Genomic DNA, 10,073 nt, shown 5'->3' with positions numbered 1-10,073 from the left:
CATTGGCGAGATGGGTGTTAGAAACATGGTGGGGGGAGAGGGAGAGAAGGGTGTGAGGAAATGATACATGAATGAAAACATAATGAAAGGCTATCTTTATATATAATCATGAGAAGTACAAGCCTTATATAGGCTACTCACTCACACACTAGCACCTAGTGCATATGGGATACATCCCATAATGACACGTGGCACTCACACATGACTCACACACATGAACTAGTACTAGATCACCTAGTACTACACACCAACACACTCTTTGACTACTATGATATCTCCAACACCCCCTTTCAGAGCAAAGAGTGTGAGACCCAACACGCAAAGAGTCAAACAATCCCCCTCTACTGCAATATTGCAAAGGGCAAGTCCAACCATCCAACACTTCCCGTGTGATAGTGACTTCTCAATCAACTTGTGACCAGCAAAGGCAAACCATCACTCGTCACCCCCCCTTACTCTGAACTGGGTAGTCAAAACCATCAAACCAAAGTAAAACACCATACAATCATTTTTGGGGGACAACCCAGGGTAGAGTACCTCTTATTGACTCCAAATACATTCACTTTAGAGGGACAACTCAAGGCTGAGAACCTTTATTTGACTCAACACAAACACAATGTATAGAACTAAGCATCATCTTCCTCCTCAATAGAACTGATAAAGCTTGCTCTTCAAGTCCAATAGATGTGACATAAATATCCTTGGATGAAGTAGTGAGGGCGACACTACTTTGTCATGTTGCTCAACCACAGTATTAATAGAATGCGTGTGGCATACATTCTTCCTCCCAGACAATGCTACAAGTCTTGGCAGTGTCACAACACTCAAATGAAGAATGTTAAATTGGCTTTCCATAGGCTGTGAGTCTTCAAGACCAGCACAACAGCAATCATCTTGTTTTACCCATATCTCTTTGTATTAATTACATCCTGATCATGTAGGCAAATAAGTCCCTGAAGAGAGTGCTTATGGATTGGAGAGGCCACATATTTCAAATGTGGATCTCTATGTTGAAGCTGGGAAGAGGCAAAGGTAGAGGCAGCATCGTAAATGGAGTGCTTGTATTACGTGCCTTTCTGCTCATAGAACTTCGCCTAGAGATTGTTGTCCCAGTGGTGACCTTTCACCTACGTGCGTTGATGACCCGGTCCAGACCAACAACCTTCGTGTGGCTAACTGTGAATAAACGGAGAAAAGAGACGAAGGAAATCGACAAAGGTAAAGTCATGATTACCATAGAGAGGAAATTGTGAATGCAATAATTGCCGAGGAGAATGAATGTGAAGGTGAGGAAGAAAGCAGTGCCAACACCTTAATAAGTAGCTTCTGGACCCTCCATTCGAATGGTATGTAGCCTTTGTTTCTAGAGTTCTAACGAACTAGTCTTCTCTTCGCTCCTTTGCCATGCCCACTTTGACATGTTAAGCTCATTCCATCGACTCTCCCTTCTATGCGGGTAAGAATCGAGATATAATTCAAGGTTCCGTCATAGGTTGGAGAGTAGCTTGTCTAAATCACAACCCACGCAAATGATGAGTCGTGATGCTGCTATGAAACTGACAAAATTGGAATCTGCCATAGCTAAGCTTGAAGGCTGCAAGATGGATTGAATATCCACATTTGTGCAGGCATTTGTGGCTACTAGGTACCAACTAGTACCTCCAAGGGGCTGTCAAAGCCCGGGTACTACTCTAAAAGATAGGAACAGAGATGGTTATGAAAGAGGCAGGCTATGGAGAAGCTGTAGGCAGGTACAAAGAGCAGAAAAGAAGAGGTGGTTAGCTATAGCAAAGGCAGAATAGAGGCAAAATAAGCTGAAAGGAAGAGATAGCTAGAGGCGGAAGTGAATAGGCTACATAGAAGAGGCAACTGAACAGAGTTAGTGTTAGGTGAAGAAGACGATGACATGGCAGAGTGCTATGGTAGGGTGAACCTGCTCTGATACGATGAGAAACATGGTGGAGAGAGAGGGAGAGAAGGTTAGGGTGTGAGGAAATGATACATGAATAAAAACATAATGAAAAGCCATCTTATATATAATCATGAGAAGTATAAGGCTTATATAGGCTACTCACTCGCAACTAGCACCTAGTGCATATGGGATATGTCCCATAATGTCACGTGGCACTCGCACATGACTCACACACAGGAACTAGTACTAGATCACCTAGTACTACACACCAACACACCACAACAACACACTCTTTGGCTATGATATCTCCAGCAATGGGTTGGGTAATCTGAATTGATCTTAGCTCTACCTACGGATTTGAGGTGCAAACTTATCAAGATGGGTTTGCACCATGGCAAGATGGGGTGGGTAATCTGAAGTCATCTCAACTCTGGCTATAGATTTGAGGTGCAACCTTACATTATTGTCTCTACACAATGTGCTTGTATTATAGGCTATTGCTTTGGGTGCTCTACCCTGCTTATAGCCTCAACTATTCCAGTAATGTTGTTAATGGTCTACAATCTGAGGTCTTTGCCTCTTGCTTTGGCTCTTCAGCATTGCTGATGCAAGAGCATATGTGTTAATGGTCTACAATGTGAGGTCTTTCCCTCCTGATTTGGCCTTTTAACATTGTTGATGTAGGAACATGTATGTTCAACAAGCGCCATGGTCTTTTTCCGATTAAGTTGCCACTAACCTCCATGAAGAGGCAAGGGTTATGTGGCAACCCACGTTTTAAAGTATGGAAAAGGTACACGTATAGGGCATTATCTCTAAAAGGATAGCCCATCGCAGAATTGCATTGAATCTCCTCCATCCTTCCTCATGATATAATATGTGCTTTGTGCACAATGGTATATGTGCATTATGTCGACTCTTGTTTTCTCCTATGTTGAGCGAATGAAGTGTGTACATAACAACAAGAGAGGAAGTGAGAGAGAGAGCTTCATATTGAAACATGAGATTGAAAGGGAGAGAAGTTCATATTGGAACATGAGATTGAAAGAGAGCTTAGAGTTAAAATCCTCTAAGTGACTATATTTATTATTTCATACATACCACGTGATATACGTCTTCTCATCCATATCAATGCACATACATGCTTATTTAATCATAAAAAACTCTTAGTTCACCTAGATTATCCTATATCCTTATAGGCTATCATGTTTTATTCTCCTTTTCATGATATTTTAATATGATCTATCAATCTTCTTCAGATTCAAATTTTCCCTTCCGTTGCTATACCATTCTTTCTTGTCTCTATATGAGTACTTCTTGAGAGTAAGAAAAATGAGAATATGGGAAAATAAAAATATGGGAATATATATACATATCTCCTTTGTCCTTCCAAATCTTTGCTTGCTTGGTTGAGCCCCAATCAACTTTCTTTTGCTGCCCATTCAATCATCGGTCTGATAACTTTGTGGTTCAAAAGAGATTCCCCGCAGTAGAGCCTCTCTTTCATAGTGACCTCATCATGTGCAACTTAAGAAAATCAATTAAGTAAAAAGAAAGAAGAAGGATAAAAGATGTATCTAGAGATGCCTTGGTCATTTCATCACAACGCTTGTATGCTTGATTGTTGTACTAAGCTGATAAGAGAAATTGTCAATTGTTGTCGAAGCAATAACATGCCTTGGGATTTAACTTTTCTTCAATTGTGTCAAGTTCATGGGTGCAAAAATGTATTCCATGCAGCAATTATGTCTGCAGTGACTGTGTTCATGCAAAAAGAGATGCTTTCTCTGTGCCAGAAATATGTAAAAATGTTAGGATTTCTTTCAAATGTGATTTGCAGGTTTTTCCTATTTTTGCATGCATAAGATACGTGATTTTTTCTCCGCTAGAAATACAAGCACGCTTTAATCTCTCAACCGTCCTATTACTTTCTTTCAAATTAAATAGTCGTGGTCTTTCGCTTAGGAGAGTGACATCCCTGCTGCGATTTTCATGCGACTTCCATTCTTAAAATCACATGATGCTACTATTACTTCAAACATCATACAGTCTATAAGAATATGAATCTTTTATGTCCTCTTGCCCTAAGATTAAGTCATCTCTGGTTGTGGCTATTCATCTTCCTATCTAAAGACTACTTCTACCAATTCGTTGACAGTAGCAATGAAAAGAAACAACCATAAATTTATTACCTCAAGTCAAAATATAGTGATCCAACTACTAAAAAGAATCGGTGCATACCTGTTGAACAAGCCAACGTGGGTTGTTTCAAAACCTAGTGATCAAGTAGTCGAAATGATCAGGAAGAGCATTTTGAAAATGACCATGTCATCAAATTGGAGAAAATCATGTTGCTTTCCTCCCACAATCAAACTAGAGCATAGCTAGGCTCTAGTACCATGCCCTAAGATTAAGTCATCTCTGGTCGTGGGGCTATTCATCTTCCTATCTAAAGACTACTTCTACCAATTCGTTGACAATAGCAGTGAAAAGAAACAACCACAAATTTATTACCTCAAGTCAAAATATAGTGATCCAACCACTAAAAAGAATTGGCGCATACCCGTTGAACAAGCCAACGTGGGCTATTTCAAAACCTAGTGATCAACTAGTCGAAACGATCAAGAAGAGCATTTTGAAAATGACCGTGTCATCAAATTGGAGAAAATCATGTCGCTCTCCTCCCACAATCAAACTAGAGCATATCTAGGCTCTGGTACCACTATTACAAAAATTAAAATTAAACATGATCACAAATTCATGATTTACCAAAACCATAGATGGTGGCTCTTGCTTCCCATCTAGAGCATATCTAGGCTCCAGTACCACTGTTACAAAAATTAAAATTAAACATGATCACAATTCATGATTTACCAAAACCATATAAACCAAGAACAAGGAAATAAGTGGGGGAGAGAAGAGAAAGAGAGAGTGACACTGCATGGGGTCCAATCTGCCCCCCCTAGATGGTGGCTCTTGCTTCCCATCTAGAGTATTTATAATTATAATTCCAAAAAGCAAAGAGCCAATAATAGTGCATTCAAAATCATCCCTTGTCCACAATTAGAGGGATTGCTCAACATAGCTCCATGAGCTTAAAATATTACAAGGCTTAATATGCCGTCATCCAGAATTAATAAAATAAATTATCCCACGGCTTAGTATTCATTACTTTGCAATATGGCCCATGGCCTTTGGCAACCATTTGATACCTCGATCAATCCAAATCACCTTCACCATCTTCGTTCCTCCCACTATCCAACTCATCATCTGTACTCAAGGTGCCAATTGTGTTAGTTGTTAAAGTAATTCATGAATCTTCACACCAACTAATCCCAACACAATTGTATGCTTGATATGCAGACATCAAAACACACATCAAAGCACACACCTTGTGCATAATTGCAATAACACCAGTAACAATAGTGACATTAGTATTAACATGGAATCACCCACAATACTAACCATCTAGCCTGGCAAAATACAGGTAGTTAGGCATCTGCAACTAAACCCCACAAAGCATCCACTATGGAATACGTTTCCATAGTCACAAGACTAAAATAAAATAATTTCCATAGCAAGAAATATCAATAATATGATTTTATAACACAATTTCCATCAATCCATGCCATATGTTAGAATATTCTAGAACATAAAAATCACATTACTAAAATAGGACTATGACACAAAAACTCATAGGCAAGACAAGCGAGAAGAATAAACAAGAAAATATTCAATATGTATAATGAACAATCTTTTGCTCTTTCCTTGGTGCACTGTCTTGGAACATGTTCATAATTGTTTGCTTTGCCCAATCTAATCTTTTCTCTTACAATGGTTGTGAGTGTTGCTTCCTTCTTCTTTCCAAAACTGATCCAAATCTAGGGGAGTTCGGAATCCTTGAAAGTCTTGGTCATTCCCTTCTTTCTCTCTTTTTTTGGAAGGGACTTGGCATGTGTTCTCGAAACCATTTGGCATGCTCACTTCGTTCAGACATATTTTCTTCTTTGGTTACCATCCAAAGTTCTTTTGCCCAAGCTACAATCTTGATGATACACTCTTATCTTTGTTGTTGGTATCTTTATTGGCATTGTTTCCTTGCATCCATCTAGTAGAATCACCAAAATGTTACACCAAATCGTGTACTACATTACAGTGTGTCAATTTGTCCCATCACCCTTTTCTTTGCTCTTGGTTGCAAGGCATGTGTTCCTTCTCCAAATAATTAGTGGAGTGTTCGCTCCTCAACCAATAGGTGCAAATGGAAGTGCACTTTGTGTATGAATCTTGGGGGCAAGGGAAAAACACACAGCTTAGAACGAATATTTACAAGAGAGAAAGAGAGAGAGATGGATGCACAACGAATTGGAAATGCACCCTTGTATTACTTAGCCAAAAAATAGCAATTAGATACAAATGGCTCAAAGCTCTTACTCTGCACACACACATTGCCTAGGCAACAAGGCTGACCCAAAATCTTAGGACTCTAGGACTTTATATACAAGAATTTTTTTGAATTTGTGGTGGGTACTACCCACCATATACATTTTGACCTCCCCATTAGAAGGGTAGGTGCCATTACATCATATTTGATCCTACCAGCAGCTTTGACCTTCATGGATTCTATGTTCAATATGATCAAAATTCATCATAGTCTTTTGATCATCGAGTCGCTTTGCCACTTGTCCTTGTCACATAGCACCACCTTACCCTTGTTGTGTAGCACTGCCTATTTGGGCAGATGGGCATCGATACACAATGTTGAGAGGGGGATAAGAGTCATTCCTCACAAATTTGGCCTGTCCTTGACCCATCTACTCTTTGGTTGACTGATTGGATTGTTTTCTTTGATACTCCTTTAGTTGAATCTTTAAAATGTGTATCCCATAGCCCAAGAGTAATACCATTTTTGGTGAATCCATATACTAAATTTTATATGCTCTGCTCATCATTATTCAATTGTATGCTTCCCAAATAATCCCATAAGCAATAACTTCTCTGTAGTCTCCATAAGGCCAAGAATGATAGCCTTAAAGTCATATTGAACTTTTTGTTACTACTAACATCTAAAGACTACTCAATAGATGAAGAATGACTAATGAAGTAAACAGGAAAAATTGAGAGTTAAGTGAGATATTTTTACCTTGATGACATAAAAACTAACACGATGCCTTTGTGGTCTTGACGAGTGTTTTCTCTTGATCCATTGAAGGTCTATGCTTTGCTTCATGTGCATAAATCCACAATTTAAGAAGATGTTTCAAAAAGGTCCTTTTGTGGGTAGTAGTAATATTGTAGTGTCACCAATATGGTCATGATCCATAACCTCATAGTATGAAGCCAACCCATATATAGTGTTATACACACAAACAAACACACATAAAAATGCACACGAAGTTCCACTGACATACAATACTCAACACATGAAAAGCAAACCAAATTTTTTGACAATACTCACAAAAACCAAAGCCTTAACTTCCAAAACACACAAACAAACTAAATGAAACATTTAAATGCCATACACATAAAAAACTCCAGGTACACATGGAGATGAAACTCATAGCACCACCCTAGCTAGAATACCATGGAAGGAACAACCATGCCCACATTGCTTCCTTAAAGCATTATATATTGTAATACTAAATGACATTTTAGAACGATCTTTCTACTAGAAAAAGAACTCTATAGTGTCAACCAAGGAAAGAACATCATAGGAAAGAAAAATGGCTAACAAAATTTTAGAACCTCTTTGATCAAGCTTTAGAAATGCAAAACCAATTGGAGTGGTTCTAGAATCACCTATAGATGCATCATTACAAAGGTCTATAGTCTACATCCAAGGTTATTCCAAGTGTGTAGCACTAGTATAGGTAATCATCCATCCTCTAGAGACATAGCATATCCACCTTTTCATAGCAAACGAGATGTTTCAATTCTATAGGTAGACTGGTGGTCAAAAGATCTTGATCCTAGTTGACTCTAAGAGTTCAGAATCATATCCAAGGTTGTCTTGGACTCTTTCACTTATAGATTCATTAGCTTGATGAGAATTCTTAAAAGATAGTGTGGATAGCAAAATGGTTGTCTTGGATGCAACCTTGAAGACTATTGGATGAGTCAATAGCCAACCACTTTGAGATGCACCAATGCAAGTAGCATATATCATCTTAGGCGCATGATTTTAGCATTAATCTGAGGTCCAAACCTAAGGATGCAAAGAAAGGTCTGGATCTTACCATTCCAACATTTGGTTCAAATTTCTTCTCTTGTCTTTCGGATTTTTATCCATGCTTGTTGATTTCATCCATTCAATGGGCTTTGGAATTGCATTGAGATAAAAAGACCTCTGCCCCTTTTGTTACATCACCTTCCATCCCTGGCCCACCTCAGGATACCTTGCTACAAGAATTTCAAGAATTATTTCTCCCATTTAGTTTTTCATCATCCTTTCAACAGTTTTGTCTGAAGGATTGCTAAATCAAACTCCTTCCAGGCACCTCGTGTTGAGAGTTCATGCTCAACATCATGTGATCATGTGTGCATAGTACCATCATGTGATCATATGTGCATAGCACTAACCCAATAGAGTGCTATAAAGGAAGGGGTTAGATGCCCTAACTCTAACCCTAAATGGGTTTATAAATATTCTACATTTTCAACTAAATCTAGTGTACAGTTAGTCATTTGTGGTGTGCTCTCTAGCTGTGCCCTCTCTCCTCATCTCCACTCTTCTCCTCTCCCCTCTTCATATTTTGTCATGGTATTAGAGCTTAGGTTAGCCCATTCTTCGAGAGTGATTGAATGCATTTGCCAAAAATTTCTTGAGTGCTGGAAGATTCCCTTGTGTGAGGTTCCCTTTAGTTTGTTAGGTCTTAAGGTTTGAGAGTGGTGGATGTTCTTATCTGCCATTTTGCAAGCTTGCAGTAAAGCTTGTGATTGAGAGAAGGCTAAGCAACAACCTGAGAGGGCAGAGCATAGATATGACTTGCTCACAGCCAAAGCTAGCAGTCAACAAGACATGCCAGCACAGTAAGCTCGTAGTAAAGCCACTGACCAGCCAGCAGCAAAGAACGAGATGCAAAGAGGCCAGTAACAAGAAATAAAAAAGGCAACGAACAAAGGCAGCAATCCAACCATGAAGATGAAGCAGAAACAAAGAGAAGAAGCTGAGTATTAAGAGCTACTTGAACACCTCGAACCCATCTACAATAATAGTAATCCGGATGCTTGGAGTAGCCGCATGGAGGAAATAGCTTGGGCCGCCAAAGGCGAGAGCTGGTTGAGCATGAGAAGGCGTTGTAGAAGAAAAGAGCTACCCAAGCAGCTTACGACCAAATAGAGCCGATGGAAAAGCTCAAAGAAGGACTTTTAGAGGTGACCATGGAAAGGTTAAGCCTGTGCCAAATGAGTCTGAGATCGCAGCTTGTTTGAAGAAGCTCGTTGCAGAAAAAGGTGGTCGAGAAGAGTATTGTAGAAGCTCTTCATCAACGACCATGAGCGTGAAGCAACGACAAGCACAACCCATCTGCAAAGGCGACCAAGCAGCTGCCCAGTGACGGAATCTTCCAGCCCTCCACAACTCCAAAGATCCTCGCCAGTTGCCTCAACAGAGAACATCTCTTCCTCACGGCTAGCCCACCGATGTACCTCCAAGCTCCAAACAAACGCTGCTCCAACGTAGACTCTAATGGCACGGCGGACCCCTGCACGGAAGACTCCAATGAACTGTGCAAGGTGTCTCTCTCCAAAAATAGCGCCTATGGTTGACAAGCCCACACACGAGCAATGCTCATACCTCACCAACTGCTATCGCCAGCCACCAGCAGAGCTCCAAAAATGCCATACGTTGGCTCAAAGACTCCAAAAACAACGATCTCCAACCGCTTCAGAGCTCTCCATCAACTAGGTGCTTAGGTGCTTCGATGCTGACCTCTCCATTGACTCACGGACTGCGCCCAAGCTCCTGTGGAGCAAACGGAAGCAGAAGCAGAGGCAAGAGGGAGCAGAGGCAGATACGACCGCAGATCAGACCACGAGGAGCGTTGCCATGTCCTCCCATAAAGAGCTCTATCTCTCTCTAAACCTCCCTTTGCCATGTGGCAGATAAGCTTGAGTGTTTCGAACCTTGGTTGAGTTAAGTCTCTAGTAAAGTTTTTCACAA

This window comes from Dipteris shenzhenensis, chromosome 23 (genome assembly GCF_047967505.1).
Source record: "Dipteris shenzhenensis isolate YYH24624 ecotype China chromosome 23, Dip_SZ_1.0, whole genome shotgun sequence".
NCBI classification, from domain to species: domain Eukaryota; kingdom Viridiplantae; phylum Streptophyta; class Polypodiopsida; order Gleicheniales; family Dipteridaceae; genus Dipteris; species Dipteris shenzhenensis.
The sequence above is the reverse complement of the archived record's forward strand: the minus strand, read 5'-3'. Positions refer to the sequence as shown.